A 21200-nucleotide genomic window follows, 5' to 3' on the forward strand; every position below is an offset into this window, starting at 1 on the left:
CTCAGGAGCGCAGGTGTTCGCCAACAACTACCCAAACATCCCCACCAAAATCTGCCCTGTTTGTTGCCACTAGAGTTCCAGCTTGGAGCCTTCAAAAATGCATTCACAACTAGTCCTTCCCTCTCAGCAGCTTTTGGACCCTGGTCCCATTAATGTGCAACTCATGCTGTGCCCAGTCTTTTCTGGAAAGTAGGGTAGCATCTAATCTCTAGGGTTTATTGTGTCTATTGGCCCATAACACCCTCTATTCTCTCTGAAACCAGAGATGGGACTCACAGGTGGCTAAAGCACAAATGTAGAGATGGGACAATCACAAGAAGGGCAGAGACAAAGAATGCACCCCAACTCAATCAGGCCTGTGTCCCACACAGGAATGTGGCCAATGTCCGTCCCATCGTGGCTGCAGTTCCCTCTCTACACCATGGCAAGCTGGAGGGGACTGAGATGCAGAGGCTGCTCCCCTCTGCCATACAACTTCCCAAGGCTTCTCCTAAGATTTCAAAAGGGCCAAGTGTGTCTAGTGTTGGGGTCTCACAGAGACTCCGAGGTACCACAGCATCCTGCTGCCCAGAACCGGTTCACCCCTCACCTCAAGGGGGCTCAGCCTCTGGATTCATGGGAATTGAAGTGGGTACAGGTGATGGGATATCACTTCCAAGACTGAGTTATGCCAAGTCCATGACCCCTGTCTGCATCCCTGTCTCCAGCACCACTCCCCTCTCTCTCTTTCCTCCTCAGAGCAAACAAATCCATTTAGCAAGTGTGTCCTGTGATAAAGACATGACAGTCACCCATCCTCTCATTGCAAAAACACTGAGGCTCAGCCAACATGGATCCTACCAGGAACACAGGCATAAACTCAGAGTCCGATCCTCCCAGCCGAGCCTCAGTGGAGCCTGGACTCCCAGCCTCCTGAGTCAAGGAAACAGAGGTGCCTAGCCAAGCCACCTTGGATGCAGCCGCACAAAAACTGAACTCATCAATGCCCCTTGCTCTTAGTTGTGAGTAAGAGGGGAGGTGGTGTTTCACAACCCTGGACATCAAGTGCAGTCTCCAGGCTTTGGGGTGTGCCCTGGCCTCTCTCTATCTGCCCAAGCCCTCCAACTCACACTGGCCTTTTACCCAACCTCCTCCTAGGGCCAAACTCAATCCTGCCTCTCAATTTCTGCTGCCTTCGCCAACACACTGCTCCCCAAAATAAGCAGGGCTGGCTCTCTGTTATCATGCTGGTGCCAGCAGCAATGCCACCCCACTGACATAATTCTGAGTCCCAACCTAGGCACTCCAGCTGTCTTTGCCACACCTGGCCTGTTTGGGCTCTGGCTCTTGCTCTTTTCTTTCATGTGCATGTGTTTTGAGGTTTTGAGTTTCTCCCACTGCAGAACTGCAGCTGTAGCAGGGTAGAGCTCATGAGGGTGAATTCTGAGACACATCCAATCCCATCAGGACTGTGAACTGGGGTGATGCTGGAACACAGTGATGAGTGAACACATGGGAGGTGGTTGGACCCACCTTGCCTCTGAGTGGCTTCCTTTCAGGACAGGAATGTAGGGATGGGAGCCCCTGGCGTGGGATGCTTTGCACAAGGCGTGACCATGGGCTCTCTTTCCTGGCAAAAATGGCTCCACTCAGCATGGAGAGCACTGTCATTCCTGGTGGCTAACAACAGCCCTGGACCCCAGAAAGGAACCCACACTCAAGATTAACGTCCGAGTGTGCGTGCCCTCGAGGAAATGAGGTCTCCTGATCCCAGGTGCAAAGGGGTAAGTCCTCTAACTCCAGGGGCCATGAAGGGACATCTGAGTTTCCCTTGTCCTTCTTTCCCTCTCTGAACCCATGGTGTCCTCACACTAACCACAGTTAGGACCCTGGCCTCATTCCCCAGTTGGGATCATTAGGCTCCATAAAGGACAGTCTCTAAGATGCTCAGTAAACCACCACCCTCTGCACAACCCATAACCCTATTCACCCAAGAGGCAAGAGGATTTCTATTCAGGAAAACCAGGAAAGGGAGAGCCTTTCTCAAGGACACAAGGACATTAGTGAGTGAGGGAGTGATTAATGGATGGAGAACTATTTCCACCACCAACTTCCAGGAGCATATATGGCCCTTTGGGCACAGGTACGGACCCTTTTTTTCCAATCAAGTTTTTCAGAGAAGTGAGGCTGCCTTCTAGATGGCACCTCCACACTAAGGGGGTCTCCTACTTCTTCCACATGTATATATTGCAACGGGCCTCCCACTGTGCATCTGAGAACACTCTGTGGGCATCTGTAGCCTTTCAAGACCCCAGAAACCATGCGGGCACCCCAGCACCAGCAGAGCATTTGTGCACATCACAACAATCACCCCGGGTGAGAACTCTCCATTCCACTCTGTACTATGCCCTGCCATCTGTACTGATCAGTCCAACCCCTCTCCTTCCTGTTTCTTGATTATACTACCATGGTTCCCACACATGGATGCCAGGGTGCTTGTGGACCCCCAACCATTTGGGTTCCAGGAACAAATGCCACAGTGGAATGTGTTTGCGAACTTCTGGATGACGGGAAGTCCCACCCTCCAGGTTTTCATCTTCAATGTAATGAGTGCAGAGGGAGCCAGGAGGGCTCTGTCAGGTACAGAGGTGGGAGCTGATGGAGCCTCAACGAAGTGCCCAGGACTCTGGGTTCAGAGCTGGTGTTATGTGGAATTGTTGAGAGATGTGACGAAAACCCAGCTCACTATATGCAGAGACAGCAGATGCCCTCACGTGGTCAGGCTGCTGTGCTTCTCAGAGCCCCAAGATGTTCCACAGGTGTGGAGGTGGGGAACCCACGTGCCAGCCCAGGCTGCTCCTGAGCACCTCTACCTGGATTCGAAGCACGTGACTCTGCATCAGAGTCATCACATCAATGTATCCAGGCCCCCCACCCCAAAAGTTCTCTCAGAGACACTGAAGTTCAACTGGCTCTGGATTTGACCTTTTCTCTGGGATTCTGGGGGCCCATTAATTAGGAGGTCACAACAATTCTCAGCACACAGGCTGAGCCTACTGAGATCCCAGGAGTATCCAGGCATTGCTTCTATTTATAGTCCATCATGACCCACGACACTGTGGACACGTATTGCACTCACTAAAGAAACCACCAGGCCCAGGGCCTTCGTGCCACTGGCCTGCAGAGATCTGGAGGAGCAGGCAACCTATAGGCTGCGTGGAACCAAAGACCCTAGATCCTGAGATCTGAGCTGGACACACAGGTCATGTGCACACAGTCACCACTGTCACTGAGAGTGCAATTGAAACACCCGCAGAGTTAGCAGTGGACCTGGTATGCCCACGAGTGAGGGTGATCTGCATTTCTTGAAAATGATCGTGTCCAGAGAAAGGCAAATTTTGTAGGATTTCACTTATCTCAGATTCTCAATTATCAGGTTCATAAAAAGTAAATACCATGTTCTTTTCCTAGGCCTCAAGGGCACTAGAATTCAGCATTGATGGCAAGAGTATGTCCACGTGAGTTCTGGAGATGCATGGTGGTGACGCCTATACACCAACATGAACATGCTTAATGCCACTCAACTGTGTACTCCAAAATGGTTTAATTACAAAACGGATGTTTGGTGTCAATTACCACAATGTAAACACTTGGGAGACTGCTGATTGACTTATCTTAGCATAGTTTGTGTTGTATTGGCACTGCGTAATTCATAGCACAGATTTTATTTCTCAAACTTGGGAGGCTGGAAGACCAAGACCGGGGGCCAACTTGTAAGAACGTTCTTGTTGTGTCCTCCTGGGCAAGCAGGTGAAAGAGGGACAAGGGCTGATTTGAGAAGCCCTTTCCCAGGGAAGGAGAATCCATGGCGTAAGCACGTCTTCAAGTTCCCACCCACTAACACTTTATAATGCAGAGACAGAATAGAATGACAGCCCATGCTCCCCAGAACATCCCAACTTTTGGCATGAGTCCATTTCTGCAACATTTCACAAGTCATGATTTTGGATAAGACAAGAGTTAAGCTGAACACATGGGGAGCGGGCTCCCTTCTCGTCTGCTGCTTGCAGTGTTGCAGGTGGCCTTACAAGCCATCACTGAGGTTCTGCACAACAGCTCCGACTGCCCCCCATCACATCCCCATGAGGCTGACTCACACACAAGTCCTGAACACTCCCAAGCCCAGAAACCAGAAATGTTACAAGAAATCCAAGGGAGATTTGTTCAAAGTCAGCCCAAAACACCAGTCCACACAGGCTCAAGTCTCTTACAAAAGTGCCCGAGTATTTGCATTTAAACCCTGCATATCTTCTTCCTGTAGCACTTCCATTATCTCCAGATGACTTCTGACACCTAATACAATGAAAGGGCAGTGTGATTCTCTGTAACACTGTAAGATCCAGGAAACAATGAGGAGAGAAGTATCTGTCCAGAGAGACACAACTCCTTTCCTAATAGTTTGGATTTCCAGCTGGTGGGGATCATGGATGCAGAAGAATGGGTGCAGGGCCAACTGCACTTTCTTGCTTTGCATTGAGGGGAGGAAACACTGCAGCCAGGATGAGGGCTTCTAGGAGCTGATATCCTTCAATTCAACATCTGGACACATCTGACCTTCAGGCTGGAAGACTTTCTAGCAGGGGATCCAAGGACTTGCCTACTGTGGAAGGAATCCAAAAGAATAACTTACTTTAAAGGACATCAAAGAGGTTCAGGAGGGAGGGAGCCAACCCAATTGTCTAGACCACTTTTAGAGGTCAGGGGGTGGGTTCCAATGCAAAACACCGCAGTCCCATAGAGAATTCTGCAGTGTGTTGGTGATTAAGGAGAATGTGTGAATCCAGGGGTCACTAGGTCCTCTCAGCCATAAGGAGGGAACCTGCCATAAAGGAACTAGGACAAGGGTGCGAGGAATGCTCACTGGGGGGAGATCTGAAGGAAGGAAAGTGTACTCATTAGAAAAGTGTCCCCTGAAAATTCTTAGCCAGCCAAAAGTCGTGCGAACTTGTGTGGAAAAAGAGTCTTTGCACAGTGATGAAGCTAAGAGCTCACATGATGGAACACGGCATCAACTGGGACCAAATCCAATTTCTGATATTCTTGTAAGAAGAGGAGAGTCTGGACCCAGAGACCAGGGAGACTTGGGGATACAGCCTAAGTGAGGATGGAGTCAGGAGGGGATGCCCATATGGGAACCACAGATCGTGGGCAGCAGTAGGAGAGTGGGAAGGGCTGGGAGAGTTGGAGGGACACCCCTTGAAACTTGGGAGGGGTTATGGAACTGGGACAGCCCAACACCTACTGTGATGAGCCTCTGGAGCTCAACGGAAGACACATCCTCTGTTGTCGGCCACCCAGTTGACAGAGTTTGGTTGCAGCAGCCTAGGACCCAGCTGAAGGTCTGAGTTGTTGGCCATGCAGGTTGGATCTGGACCACAGACACCCTCATCAGAGACTGTAGGGTCTCAGCCCTGAGGCAAGACAAGCACCAAGTCAGGCCAGGTGGGGAAACGGCGAGGCACACACTCTGGGGGCTGGTGCCTGTGTTACTGGGAGCACTTCTGATCCCAATTCCCTGATCTGCTGCCAACACAGGCTACAGAGGAGGGTACAGGGACACAGACCACGGATCTGCCCCACTCAGTGGGCCCAGGCCAACACCACACCCAGCAGCCTCGTGCCATACCCAGTGAGTCTCGAAGCGGCCCCCTCTTCCCATCCTGAGAGCTCTTCCCTTCCTCATGTGCCACTAGCTCCCTACTGTCTCTGGCAATATCTACTCTGTGAGATGACAACATCCACGGGTACTGCTCTCTCATCCCAGGACAGTGTGGTCCCACACACCCTGGTGAAATGGGCCGCCTGGAAGCTGGACCTGGAGGTTGTTGAGGCTGAATGGCAGGTATGGTCCTCTGGCACTTTATTATTTAAGTTAAAAACACAAAAACAAAAACAAAAAACGGGTCTTGGTGCTCAAAAATGTTTGATTTGCATATTCTCATCCCCTAACCCCAATATTTTCATTATTTCCTCACATATGAAATCTTACTAGGAGAAAGTTAATTTCGTATTATACAAAGTTGATTGAAATAACATTGGTATAAATAATCAATCACCATACTTTCAATTTTTGTTCCGCTTTCCTCTTAGAAACCACATGGATACAAGAGAACAGAGGACAGACTCATGGAAATGCTTGAAATGACAAGAAGCTCCCACTCAAGCTCAGCATTTAGTCCTGGACAGGGTAAGACCAGGCCACTTTGACATCTGTCCCAAAGAGTCTACCAGACAGAATCCTCTGACTGATCCCTGACTGAGCCATAGGAACTGGCTAGAAAAGCCTTGACATCCTCAATACATTCTTCACTTCAGAATACTTGACAACCATTGATATCCATCTCTCGTTACCTTGTTCCCCAGCCAACCATTCTTCAACAAATTCAAAGGAGCAACTCATGCAAGCACACAGAGAGAGGTTTTCACTACACACATCCATGTGTGAAAAAGACAACTGGTATTTCTTGTTTGGGCTAATTCAAATGAAATCCCTTCTGCATGACCTCCACAAACCAAAGGAAAATATTTGTGAAATTCCCACATAGAAGAGAAGATACACTTGCCAAGGAGGCAGTGCCAAGAATTTTGACACTGCAAATGTAGAGTGTGTGTTTAGGAAGCAGTCACAGTTTCCATGAGAGAGTCCCATGAAATCAATTGGGAAGATCCATGCTCTAGCCCTACCATGCACGTGATGTGACTTGAAAGAGTCATTTAGTCTTAGTAACCATCATCACTAACCACTAAGTCAATGAATAAAGGTCCTCAGGTGTCAAGCGACAAAATGTGGGATGAGCATGGATGAGGATGGGTGGGAGAATCCTCCCCCTCTAACACAATTAGGGAAGGATGTGCTGCCCTCAAGTGGCTGGGGGACCTGGGATCCTGCCACAGAGGGGGATTCCAAACCTCACATCCCCTGACCCAGGCCAGAAGACCAGGTAGAGTCCAAGGACCCTGGGGTGGCCCAATGGCAATAAAGGTCAAAAGGAACTAGGGATCTGCCTGGACCCTCAATCCCCTACTCTGAGCAGGGCTGCATGACGAGGCCAGAGGCCATCCACAGCAATCTGCCTTTATAGGAAAACAGGGACTGCAGGCTGCCTCTGGCTCACTGAATCAGGGTGGTATTTTCATAAAGCAAGACCACTTCCTCACATTTGACCAGCAGCTCATGCGCTGACAGCACAATGGCTGGCTTGACTCAGGCCCTGAGAAATAAAATAGAAAATTCATAGCAAACACATCTTTAGCTCTTCCACATCATCAGGGGGTGCGATTCATTTCCGTCAACAAAGGGGTCTGAAATGGTGTCTAAACATGCTGGGGACTCACCTCTGTGTGAAACTCTTCAGGAAAAAGGGGATCAAATCTCATGAAGCAACTCTTCTCCCTTCTAGCCCATGGGCAATGCAAGGAACCTGCATGATACCAGAGGCTCACTTCTCTCTTCTGATGTCTTCTGGAAATGAATCATTAATGCTTCCTTCAAGGTGAAGCAGAAGCCTGCATTCCCAGCTGCACAGAAGTGTCTGAGGGCACTGTCTCCCTTAAAACCCAAGAAGAAAAACAGGTCATTAAAGAGGCATATGGATTAGAGTACATGTTCAATGATGCATCCTCCCTGGAGCCTTCCACACGCCCATCTTCCACATTCACAGAGCAATGCTTGGCCATTCTCAAAGACCAGGAGACCATGATGCTCATCACCAGGAAGTCATTAAAGGACTCGAACAGAGCAGCATGGGTTGCAGAAGGTGGCACACCAAGGATCTTCAGCTCTGCTGCTACAACACAAGACCTTAACTTCAGTATTGACTTTCTGCCACCTACCAAGTACGATATTAGTGTCAAGCACAACATGCAGACATGCAAGTAGCAGGTGACACCCCACATCCATTTACAGAAGTGGGCAACATCTGCATTGGAACAAGAAAGTATCTTATCCTTACTGATAAAAATCATAAGAAACAAAGAATAAAATGGATGCAAGATTTCTCATTTCACTATTACGTAGCTGTTGGAATTCCCTATTAAAAAATACTTCCTCCAAAATAAAAAGTATCTCAGACATGTGTCAACTATTCAATGGATGACATTTTAAAACTATGGCCTTTACTTAATATTTATGTATGCTATAGCCCTGCCTAATGCTCTTTGAGAAAGGAGCACATAGAATTGGATCTTTGAAAACCTCACATTTGCTGATAAATATTACTGCTTATGTCAGGCATGGTGAAGTGAAAAGTGGGACTTTGGATGCTCAAAGAACACAATGTTGTGGGATTGGTGTCCCTGATTCATAGACAGTATGTGGTTTCTATGAAAGCCAGTGAGGGAGCAGGAGTAAGGAAGCTCATTGAACAGATGACCTCAGGGGATACTGGCAAGTAGGCCAAATTGAAGAACATGTTCCAGCTAACAATGGTATTTGGGCTCCTGAGCCCAGACTGGTTGTTAAAAAAGGTGCAGACAGGCAGTGTTCATGTACAAAATGTCTACCATTTAAAGGTGGGTAATTTAAATGGCATCTAGTTACACATCTGAAAAAATGGTCTGCCAACTTATGAATTTCATTTTAACAACAACAAGAAAAAAAAAAACCAGACAATTGTGGGAGGCCATCCTCGCACGTGATTTGACTTACTTCCCTGGCTGGGTGAGAGGCGCTCAAACATAGTTGTGTCAGAGCCATTCCCCACCCTTTCCCAGGTCCGAGGGCTTGTCCATGCAGAGGCGTGCCTGGCCACTGACCTGAAGACCCAATCGTTGCCCTTGACCTTGGGATGCTGCCCCCCTTAACGTTCACTGGATGGGATTTTCCCTTGAATTTTTTATTCCCCAATAAAAGCTTACTCCCTGCATGCTCTCCCTCTCTCCCTAGTCTCTTGTGTAAACCTCGCCACCACATTAGGTGGCTAGAAGTGGGAGCTAGAAGAAGCAGTCTCAGAGCTGTGTGAAAGGTAATGAGAGTCTTGTGTCTTTAATTTAAAACTCATTAGCAATTTCTTATGAACTGAACCTTCTTTCATGAAGCTCGAGCTGGTCGCAAGGCAGAAACAATGAGACATATAAAGATAAAACCTTGTCTTCACCAGGACGCCTAGAAATAGGTTTTATTTGGCTCATGCAAATAGCTTTCAATAGAAATTCTGATTTCTGAATGAACCCATTTAATTTTATAATGCACAGATCACAAGGCTTTCTTTACAGAATATTCTCTTCTTCCTCTTAAAGCCTCACATAGAAAATGTCTCACAGGACATCTGAGGGGAATGACCCAAAGGATGAGAGAATGGCTGGAACCGTTCTCAAATGTGCCCATATAGCCTAAAGTGTAAAGGCATCTAATTGTTATCTAAAACAATTATGAACCTATTTGATCCATTATTAATAAATATCACCACTTTATCACTTGAAGCAAATCACAGAAAATTGGAAACAGATGATCATTGGCTTTGATACCTTTACTTCCATTTCATTACCCAGAGATGATCAACTCTATACTTCAAATGATGCAAATTTATTACAGAATGCCTAAGATCCTGAGGATTTATTTTGGCTCAGCCCATGGTATTGCTTCATTATTTTATTATTTTGTAAGTAATAAAATGTAACTTCATGTTGGATAATATATTCAAGTCATGAAAATATCATCCAACATCATTCTTCCCATTAGCCCAATTTCTCTGCATGCTCACTTACTCTTTAGGAATTTTACTAATTATTTGAAGGTTCTAGAGGACCTGTTAGACTCGTAATGGACAAACAATCCAACATACTCCAGGGTATGTAAGGGTGCCATAAGAAAATAAGGTCAGCCTACAGCAATGGGCAGCTGCCTGCCCCAGGGTGGGAGGAGCCCTGGCCATGGCACCAGGGCTGCTGGGCAGCAGAAGCCTCCACAGCCCTACAGGGAGCCTGGAGCACAGCTCTGCAGAACCATGCCTAGCCCTGGACAGATGCACATGAGTTCCCATCACAGGCTAGAGTGACAGTCCCAGGTGCATGCCTGTCATGCCAGCCACCAGGGAGGCTGAGGAAGAGGAACCTTCGAGGTCAGCCTTGGCAACTTGACCCCGTGGCAGAGGGGAAAAAGTTTACAGGGGTCTCTGAGGGTGTAGCTCAGGTAGGTCACTTGCCTAACAGGCTCAAGGACCTGGGTTCAATCCCCAGAACCACACATACACCAAAAAGTGACCTTGGAACATGGTTTAAAATGATGGGTCAGGTACACAGAAGGAACAGGAGAGGGTTTTTAAAGCGAGGACTTAAAACAAAATCCACAGGTGCGACAGGAAAACAAAAGGACACAGAGTCAGTGAGACCTGAAATACCTGGGCAGGTCTGTCTTTTAACCTGCCTCCTGCCCCCAGGTCACACTGGGCTCCTCCATTGGCCCTCCCCTCTCCAGGGGGCCTGCGGATGGATCAGGCCACCTCTTCTCCTCTGAGGTCCAAGGCGCAGGCCACACTGCTGAGGCCACCGCATCCTGAACAGGACCCTGCAAATCAAAACCCACCAGCTGTGACCAGCAGCTCCGCTGAGGAAAGCCCTTAGGTGAGAACCAGGACAGCGGGGTCGGGCGGTGGGCGCTGTGGGGACCGCCCTGGGCTCCAGGGGACAGGCAACCCGGGGCCGAGGTTCCAGGGCGGCGTCAGAGTCCTCCTGGGGTCCCAACCTCCTGTGGGCGTCTAGACTTGGCCGCTCCGGGCCAGCTCACCTTCTCCGCTCCTGGATCCCAGGAGCTGGACCCACCACACCCGGAGCTGCAGCCCCGCCTCCAGGGCACTACTTCCGGGCTCCTCCCACAGGGAGCTGTGGGGGACCAGGCTCCAAGTTCCCGCCCTGGCATAGGCCCCGCCCCCGTCTCCCTGGGGAAGGTGGGGCCCTTGGAGCCCTGCCAGAGGAGCTGTCACCTCAGCTGGTGAGCTAAGGCGGGACAGCAACTAACTAGAGTCCTCACCTGTCCCCAGCTTCCTAGGAGTGAGGCCTGTGGCTGCAAAAACGAGATCCAACTATATGCTTTCCTATAAGAGACTCACTTTTACACTCAGAAGTTATAAAAGAAATCTTAATTTTATAAATTAATCCTCTATCTTAATTAACTCCAGAGTTTTAGAACAATTATCCTAGGGGCCACATTCAGGCTTCCAGCTGGCTGGAAGGAAACGGTGATCCTGACCCTGGGCTGGCCTGAGCGAGGGGATCCCCGTTCCTGAGCTTCCTGGGAACTGGAGCAGCACCTTGCCCACTGTCCAGAAGCATCAAGGCATGGTGCAGGCCAGTTTCCCCCACTTCCAGGCGGGAGCAGCCTCAGCCCTCTTTGAAGCCACTCAGGTTCCCATGTCTACTCCTGACCTAGGAGCCGAAGACTGGCAGCCTCAGTGCCCCATGTGCACCCAGCAGTCATGCTGCGACTCCAGAGGCTGTTCTGCCCCAGGCCCCCATGGCCTGTGTTCCAGCTGCTGCTGAGTAAGTGGTCGCTGTGCTGCGCAGGGGAAGGCTGAGCCCTCCTTCCTTCCTTCCTTCTCACCCCTCCTTTGCTGTTTGCTGCCCACCTCCCTGTTCATCTGTCTGGCAGGCTGGGCACTCCCACAGTGGGCACGCCTTTCCTTCTGGCACCTTCCCACTCCATGAGGCAATGCTGCTTACCTGTTTTTTTTTTTTTTTAATTCCTTTAGAGAAACCTCCTGATTTTTCCAAACCTAAGATGGCCAGAAAGTTCTGTGTCACCAAAGGTTACCTGAGTTGAAGAAGTAAGAACATATCCTCTTGACCTCACACGGAGACCAGCAGTCTCTGGTGGCAGAGGTGCCGTGATTGGGGTGAATGGGCCTCAAGTAGGCCATATCCTTTTTATTTTTAGCAATAATATAACAGCATTAAAAGAGAGGAAAAGAATGCATCAAGGAGAGTAACTAAGAACATAGTAGGGACAAAGAGCATGAGAAGAAGATTAACATTAAACAGGGATGAGAGGTGGGAGGGAAAGGGAGAGAGAAGGGAAATTGCATGGAAATGGAAGGAGACCCTCAGGGTTATACAAAATTACATACAAGAGGAAGTGAGGGGAAAGGGAAAAATAATACAAGGGGGAGAAATGAATTACAGTAGAGGGGGTAGAGAGAGAAGAGGGGAGGGGAGGGGAGGGGAGGGGGGATAGTAGAGGATAGGAAAGGCAGCAGAATACAACAGACACGAGTATGGCAATATGTAAATCAATGGAAGTGTAACTGATGTGATTCTGCAATCTGTATACGGGGTAAAAATGGGAGTTCATAACCCACTTGAATCAAAGTGTGAAATATGATATATCAAGAACTATGTAATGTTTTGAACAACCAACAATAAAAATAAAAAAAAGAAAAAAGAATGCATCAAAAAGGCAAAGGGAAGTCCATTTCTAGCACCGCCACACACACGTGCACGTAGCTTCCTTCTACAGGCCAGCGCTTCTTGGTGCTCAAAACTCAGAGTTAAAATTCGGAGCTTCCCCTCCCCTAAGGGGCTGAGAACCTGATCACTGCAAATTGAACCCTTTGTACAAGAGCTCCAGAACGAGAGAGGTAATTCCTATTTAACCCTGAGAGAAGGCTAAACAATATAGAGCACTAAGTTAGATCTGAAACAGCTCCAGAGTCAGAAAGCCAAGCCTTGGGGAGCCCGAGACACCTGTGTGCTCCCTGCCACGATGACAGCGCCCCCTAGCCTGTCCCAGCCCAGCCAGCTCGCTGAACAGTCTGCTGGGCCCCTGTGCAGGACCCTGGAGCTCTCTCCAGGGAGCAGGGGTCTGCCCAGCTTCATCCGCATTTTCAAGGTCTCTTGACACCCACAGGCTACACTCATGTAAGGCTGTGGGCTGGGGCAGCTAGGGCCCTAGGGGACAAAGGGCTCTGAGACAAATACTGGGCTTCCTGCTCTTGGCGCTGCTGCTCCACTGTTCTGTGCTCGCTGGCGTCCTGGAAAGACCCCTCGTGTCTCCTGGGAGCAGAGACATGGCTGAGCCAAGGTGGAGCTGGTAGGCAGGGCAGGTGGGGCTGGAGGTGGATGCTCCTTGGAAAGAGAGGAGAGGGCTGCAGGTGCCACACTCGCTCCCTTCTCTCTGTAGGTAGCAGGATGGGTGGCGAGGATGCCCAGTTGGGTCAGTCCTGCCTTTGCCCCTCCAGGTGCTCAGGCAGGGCAGCAACATCCTAAAGTTCACATCTGGCCCCTGACCTTGACCTATGTACACCGCAGCCCATGGTCCACGGCTTTGGAAAGGCCTAGGGCCTCTGGTTTCACTGCCATGGCCTGCTGTCGGTGAGCCAGCCTGTCCCTGGGTCACAACAGCAGGGTGCCCAAACCCACCCTTAGCATCACCAGGGACGCACACAGCAGGATCCTGCCATGTGCAGAGGCAATGCCAGGACAGCCCAAGTCTGGGTAAGGGGCAGGGGCGGCAGCAGCAGGGCGCCTGAGAGGCATGCTCTGATACCAAAGGTCTGGGTGCCCGTGTGCACTACACTCAAGCGAGAGCCTCAGTCCCTGAGGTTGGGGACAAGGACCCAGGGCCCTTCTTAGTAAGCCAACACACAGAAGAGTGCTCCTAGTTTCATCCACCCCCTGCACCACAGTCAAACCTGACCTTGAGATGGTGAAGGGACTTAAAAGCTAGTGTCTGGAGCCACAGAAACTGCCGGAAGCGCTGTGCTGACAGGGCAGCGGGGGTGCCCTGGGCTCCCGGAGGAGCGGTTGGCAGCAGCAGCAAGAGGGAGAACTAGGCCCCATGGGTCCGGCTGGCCCTGACAAAGACCGCTACTGTGCTGCTTCTCCTCACACTGGGAAAAAAACACAATTTTTCTGAGAAAAGATTTGCCAAAAAAGGGCCACGAATATCCAGGAAAGAAAAAAGAGGCGGGGCAGGTAAAGAGAGATTAATCCCCAGGAGCACGTTATTAACAGTTACTGAAAGACTCAACACCCGTGTGTGATGACAAGCACCTGTCAGCTCTGGAGAAGGAACAGGGGATATTTAAAGCAAGGCCCTGACCCAGGGGCGGAAGCCACCACTCAGTCAGCTTCCCCTGCTGCTCCCCAACCTGCATCAGGCTCACCGTCTCCTGTCCCCTGTGTGACCTGGAGGAAGGCCCTCTCATCCCTCCAATCGGTTAACATCTGTTTTAAATTCCTCAATCCTCATTTGAACAAATTTCAGGAAATGGCAGCATGTATCTACCTGGTGTGCACTGACATTTATTTGGATATAAAATAATTAGGATATAGACAATTATAGCCAACACCATTGTGTTTCCCTATAGCCACGGACTATAAATATGGACTAAGTGTTTTATATACTTGATGTCAATTAAACCTCATTACAGCTGGAGGGAATTGACATTGCTATTATCCCCATTTTAAAGAGGCAGCCACTGAAACCCTGAGAGAAGGTTACATGACTACAGGGGATCCAGTGAGAACTGGAAGCTCTGGGATCTCCCCAGGAAAAGGCAAATGAAACCATGGTGAGAAACTGCTGTTCACTTTTTAAACTGGTCTAAACAGAAAAATCATATCATATGCTGCCAAGAACACGGAATCACTGAAACCCGTGTACAGAGAGGGGGAGAGGGTCAATGGCACAGGCGTTCAGGGAAGCAGCCAGACCAACACCAGATTTAACAGCAAACCCTCTGCTAGGCAGTCCTACTTGAGATGTAGGTAGCCTCACATCCACACACGCAGAAACGTGTATGCAAATATTTAGAGCAGGTTTATTTATAGTTACCCAAACCTAGAAAAACCCAAATGACCACCAACTAGAGGATGATAAACACATGGTGGCATGTCCATGAAATGCAGCAGTAACCATTTAGAATGAACAGGAACAAATCACTAACAAAGGCAACAGCGCGGACGAGCCTCGGATGTATGATGGTCCAAGACGCCAGACTCAGAGGCTGCAGGCCGCAGGCCGCATGAATCCACCTACGGCATCTGGGAAAGGCCAAAGTGCTGGGGAAAAAAACTGAGGAGTGCTTCCCCAAGTCCAGAGCTGGGAGCTGACAACAGAGGGACACAAAAGAACCTTTGAGAGCAAAGGGAATATTCTTTGGATTGTGGTGATTGTCACGTGATCGGTACATTTGTCAAAACTCCAGAAACTGCAACCCCCAAATCATAAATTTTACTGCATGCAAGTCAAACCTAAATAAACCTAACATAAAAAAAAAAGTTCATACTGTAGTAACTTGGCCACATCAGTGTTTATAGCAGCTCAATTCACAGTAGCCAAGCTACAGAACCAACCTAGGTGCCCTTCAACAGATGAATGGATGAAGAAAATGTGGTATCTATACACACAAGAGAGCATTACTTAGCCTAAAGAAGAAGGAAACTAGCATTTGCCAATAAATGAATGAAACTGGAGATTATCATGCTAAGTAAAATATGCTAGTCAGTCCCCAAAAACCAAAGGCCAAATGTTCTCTCTGATATGCAGATGCAAACGCACAATAAGGGAAGAGGAGGGGAGAGAAGAAGAAAAGTTCATTGGATTAGACAAAGAGTGTGAGGGGGAGGGAGAGGGGCTGGAAATAGGAAAGACAGCAGAATGAGTGGGACGTCACTTTCCTGTGTTCATATATGAACCCACGACCAGTGGAACTCCACACTATGTACAACCACAAGAATGGGAAGTCCCACACCATGTATGTAGGATATGTCAAAATACATTCTCCTGTCCTATAAAACGAAAAAGAACAAGTAAAAAAAGATTTCCCTGAAGATAGGCCCAGGCATTGGTAAGTCTCATTTGTTCAAAAGTAGCTGAAGGATTTATTACCAAGTCTGTCACTTGAGCTAAGTGGTAAAGAATAGTAAATGATGCTAAGCTTTATTATTTTTCTATTTCTCTTCTGCTCTTTGGCAAAAATAATTAATGGGGGAAAAAGTAACTGACAAGAGACAGCCAAGCAAGGGGGACCCAAGGCAGATGCGACCTGGGGCCGAGTGCCCCGCGGTCACTGCCCGGGAAGCGGGACGCACCTGAGCATGCTCCATGACCTTTGGGTGAGAGACCTCAGTTTCACCAGGAGTTGAGGCTGCCTCCGCATGGTCATCATCTGCTGGAAAACACTGCCTTGCGCTGTTAAACAGAAACAGACCCACAGCTGTCAGCGCTCGGAACAGGTAAGACTATTTGGTAAGACTATTAAGTGACAGGTCAGCACAACTGGTGGTTATAGCAGGCAGGAGGCGCCCACATCCCTCCGGCTGTCAGAAGAGACCTGGCGGTGACAGACACCTGCGGCCTCCCTACAGCACCCCTGGCCACTAGGGCAGATGGCCGCAGCAGCACGCAGGGAAAGGGGGAAGGGCACATGCGGCCCCAGAAAGAAGCACCTACACCCCAAACCCCAACTCCTTCCTGTTCCAAGGAGGAGAGAGCCTGCCACTGTGGCAGCAGCCAGGGTTGGTGTCCTGGACCACACAAGGACGGGAGGGCTGAGGCGTGCCAGGGGACTCCAGCCGTCAGCCCACAGCTTCCCGGGGAAGGGCCCATCTGTGCTGCCCTCCACTCCCTTTCCTGGTGTCCCCTGGCCAACAGACATACTGACGGGTGCTCCATCTTCCTGGAGGGTGGCTGGAGGGTGAGGTGGCATGCATGTCACGATTTCAATGCCTACACGCCCTGACCCTGAAATGGGCCATCTCTGAGGAAGCCGGCTTCACTCACTCTGTACCTGCCACAGCATCAGCTCAGCGTTCAGCGACAGAACTAACGCAGGGCCCCATTTCTCACGATTTTCAACATTATAGTCTTACATGTGCTACCAAAATAACAATCACTGAGATAAAAATGACTAAGATCACATCACCAAATGGCACATCTTAAAACATGGGAATCCAAGTAGAAACTGTCATGCTTACTGGAATACGGCTGCCTTCTCTGAAGCCTCTGCCATTTGTTTCATCTTTAAGGAAAAGGAGGTGCCACGGTTTGGATCTGAGGTGTTCCCCAAAGGCCCACAAATTAAAGGCCTGGTCACCAGCCTGTGGCACTGAGGGAGAAGGTGTGGGACCTTTAAGAGATGGGCCTTATGGGAGGAGGCTAGGACACTGGTCAGTTGAAGATACTGGACCCCAACCCTTCCTCTGAGTCCTGGCAACCATGAGATGAACAGGACTCCTCTGCCATGTGCTCCCACCATGATGTCACAGGCTCAAAGAAACGGCCAAGCAATCATGGACGGAAACCCGTGAAGCAAAATAAACCTCTTTCTTCTGAAGTTGATTATCTCAGGTACGTTGTCACAGTGACGGAAAGCTGACAGAAGGCAGCGCACCACTGCAGTACCTCTTCTGGACACTGAAGGGTCCACTTCAACACCTTTTCATAAGGAGTGCCACCATTCAAGAAGAGCTCGTAAGTCCTGTGAAGGAATAACATACTATGATGGCTGCGCATGGCGGGCATTCCGTAGACACCTGAACCAGAAGTGAAACATTTTTAGCACAAATGTATTCATTCTAATTATGTCTCATTGATGGATGAGAATGACAGTGTTGACCCTTCCATGGGGTGTCATCTCAGCAAAGAGACTCTGTCCCAAGCATCAACACAGAAAATGTATTTATATGAAAATGAGAAAGATTTTTGTTATTAAGATGGGCCTGAGGCTGTAGCTCAGTGGTAGAGCACCTGCCTTGCACACGTGAGGCACTGGGTTCGGTCCTCAGCACCAATAAAAATAAACAAATAAAAATAAAGATGTTTTGACTTGAATGACTTTTTAATAGCAAGTAATTACTGTTTTTAAATGTGTTGAATCAATATTTAAAATTAAGCCATTATGAATTTATATGATTTTTAAAATAAAACAGTAACATAGATCGTTGTAAAATGTTGGAATGGGGGCTGGGGTTGTGGCTTGGAGGTAGAACACTTGCCTAGCATGCGTGAGGCACTGGGTTCGATCCTCAGCACCACATAAAATAAAAAATAAAAATATTGTGTCTACCGATAACTAGAAAATAAATATTTAAGAAAAATGTTGGAATGGCATAGACAGGACACGTAAAAAGTGAAAAATTCCTCTGTCCTTCCCCCTACTTCAGTAAGTCTCCTGCCCTGTCTGTCACCCACCCTGCGACTCCCTGTGCCTCACAATACATATCAGAATGCTTTCCTATCGACCGAGCTCCACCTTCTAGGAAATAACTGGGACCTCACTTTGCCAAGGTGGAATTTTGGATGTTTCCTTATTTTTTTCTTCTAAGTATAAGTGAAAACCCTGAACATATTTTTTAAAGAATCATAAGAAACTTGAGTTTCTGTATTCACTCCTGATAATGGGGCGCCCCTCCTGCTCCGGCTAGGATGAAATTAGAAACTAGGGTTCAGTGGTAAGGAGGCTGTGCAGGGCATGTTATCCAAGTTAATCCTCACCAGGAGCTTGTGGGGTATAAATTATTTCCCCAGATTAAAGGTGGGGGATTGGACACTATGGCGCATACCTCCTGTTATACAGGCAGTGTGGGACCCAGCACCCTGAGTTTCCGTAATGACAAATTTAGAATCTTGATCACCATCCTCCCTACTGCTTGTCCATCTGTAGCCCTCTGTGAATGTCCTGTTTATATCCTAGACTTAGATCTTTATTTTCCCCATTTAAAAATTCAGATGAGCTGGGTGAGGAGGCACATGCCTATGATCCCAGTGACTTGGGAGGCTGAGGCAGATGGATCACAAGTCAAAGCCAGCCTCAGTAACTTAGTGAGGTCCTACGTAACTCAGCGAGACTCTGTCTCAAAATAACAAATAAAAAGGACTGGAGATGTGGCTCAGTGGTTAAGCACCCCTGGGTTCAATCACTGGAACCAATAAATAAATGAATACAAATTCAGATGATCTTTTACTTATTAGTTTTCAAGGGCTCTTTTTACATTAGGGCTAACAACATTCCAACTTTGTGGTATGCATGAGGATATTTGCTTCTGGCTTGCACTGTGCTTTTAAAGTTTAAATTTGCTTACAGGAGGGCTGGGGCTGAGGTAGAGCACTTGCCTAATAAGTGCGGGGCCCTGGGTTCAGTCCTCAGTACCACATAAAAATAAATAAATAAAGGTATTGTGTCCAACTATAACTAAAAATAAATATTAAAAAAACTGCTATAATTTCAATGTCCTACACAGATTCACAGAGGACCTGGGGACCCTGGACTTAGCTTTTGCACTGTTTTCAGCATGGTGGAATGTGCCAGTACTTCAGGGAACAGTCCCAGCAGGCAGATAGTGCAAGTATATTCTAGAACATGTCCTATGTGTCCTTCTCCCTCTCTGGGTGAGGGTGTGTGTGTTGCTTTCATACACTACTTTATACAACACTAAAATCAACATTAAAAGCCCTCGCCCCAAAAGCTGTTGACATGCCAACAGAACAAACCTGAGTTCCTTGATCCTAAAAAAAGAACTTCTACAAAATCACACAACTGCTAGGAATTCGCAGAGCACTTACTTTGCTGGTATTGGAACGCCACTGGCATCGAAGAGCCTGAGAAACACCCAGCCGCAACTCAACTCTCCTCTCTCACCCGTTGACTAGGAAATAAAACAAGTCTGAGAAACAACATCTGAACGAGTCAAATTATAAGCACATGCAAGCCCCTGAAAGGAACAAGGCCAGTATCCCCGCTTAGGGCTAAGCAGTTCTGCCCCAGAAAATCAAATGAAACGTGGTGGGTCCCGGGTACAGCAGAGGTGGCACTTTAAGTGACCCATCATTAACTACCAGTCCAACATATAGCCACACCTGTAGATAGGCCTTTGTACTAGTGGGGGGGTGAGGTTCTTTGCCTCACCTCTGTTGGCCCCAAAATTTTAGCTAAACGACCATCACAGGGAGGAGGATACACCAGCTCCTTTTGGAAAAATTGTACCACCAATAACACCATCAGCAAAAATACCCCGGCACTACCACAAGTTGCTGCACCAACAGATAGTTCACAATGCATAAATGTGATACATAGTCGATGCAAGTTCTGTCAGCAGTTCAGTGATAGCTATTGTAACAATAGCAACAGAGTCTTGGGGTGGTGACAGAGGGGCTCTGGAAGCAAGGGGGACACAGGAGTACCCTGTACTTGCTGGGAACTTAAACTACACTAAAAATCAAAGTCTTAAAATATTCCCGTGTGGAATATGTGGAGAGGCCTGTCTTTGCTGCACGACACCAACTATTGCCATTAGAGTCTAAATTCTGCCCATATCATTGAGGCTGTTATCATGGTCACCTGCTGGGGCTGAGCTGAAGGAAAGAGTCAGGGTGCAGAGGAGCCCCCTGGATCCTTCCACAAACCCTCCCCGTGGCCCTGGGAACCTGGCTGCCTCTGAGGCAACAGGAGAAGCAGCTGGGGCAGCCCAGCCTCACACTTCTGCTCCCTGGGAGGTTTTTGTCATGGCCTGTGTCACTGTGGGAGGATAACTGTTACCTTGTTGACAGTAATAAGTGGCAACATCTTCAGGTTCCAGGCTGCTGATGGTGAGAGTGAAATCTGTCCCAGATCCACTGCCACTGAACCTCGAGGAGACCCCAGATTTCAAACTGGTTGCATAATAGATGAGGAGCTTAGGAGCTCAGACTGGTTTCTGCTGGTACCAGTATAAATAATTGCTAATGCCCTGACTGGCCCTGCAGGTGATGGTGACGCTGTCTCCAGGAGACACAGGCAAGGAGGATGGAGACTGGGTCATCATGATGTCACATCTAACACCTGCCATTAAAAACATAAAAAGAAATATCTTTGCAAGTAGTGATGTTGCAAGAGGACTTTCCTGAGTAGCCAGGCAGCACTGACCACACTGTGATTAGTAAATTCCCAGTGCTGCCCCTCCTTACCTGGGAGGCAGAGCAGCAGGAGCCCCAGGAGCTGAGCAGGGGTCCTCATGGCCATGCTGTGTCCTGACTGGGACTGACTCCTGCACAGGGTGTGAGTAGCCTCTTAAGAAGTCCTCAGGGCAGTGGGCTGTGCTGTGGGCACATGCAAATCAGCAGGGCTGGGCAGGCTGGGCACAGCTGCAGGGCGGGCTCCTCCTGGTCAATCAACACAGGCTCAGTGTGTCCAGGTGTCCCAGGTCAGACCAGGGCAGCTCAGATTTGCTTGGGGGGAACATAGTTCCCT

At 48.7% G+C, this 21200-nt stretch overlaps 1 long non-coding RNA gene across 7 annotated transcripts; it reads right to left on the bottom strand.

The window, feature by feature from the left end:
- Positions 1 to 3564: 3564 nt before the first annotated feature.
- On the bottom strand, positions 3565 to 20958 carry LOC144369058 (uncharacterized). 7 transcript variants are annotated; one of them, XR_013428493.1, is made up of 9 exons: positions 20918 to 20958; positions 20511 to 20792; positions 19538 to 19620; positions 17378 to 17453; positions 16066 to 16165; positions 10377 to 10543; positions 7375 to 7588; positions 5282 to 5450; positions 3565 to 4639 (listed from the first exon to the last, which is right to left on the bottom strand). It is a non-coding gene; the product is annotated as an uncharacterized LOC144369058 (long non-coding RNA). The 7 variants fall into 7 exon arrangements; XR_013428492.1 differs by having other exon boundaries at positions 17296 to 17453; XR_013428491.1 differs by having other exon boundaries at positions 16951 to 17453.
- Between the last annotated feature and the right edge of the window lie 242 nt (positions 20959 to 21200).

This window comes from Ictidomys tridecemlineatus, chromosome 12 (assembly GCF_052094955.1).
Source record: "Ictidomys tridecemlineatus isolate mIctTri1 chromosome 12, mIctTri1.hap1, whole genome shotgun sequence".
NCBI lineage: Eukaryota > Metazoa > Chordata > Mammalia > Rodentia > Sciuridae > Ictidomys > Ictidomys tridecemlineatus.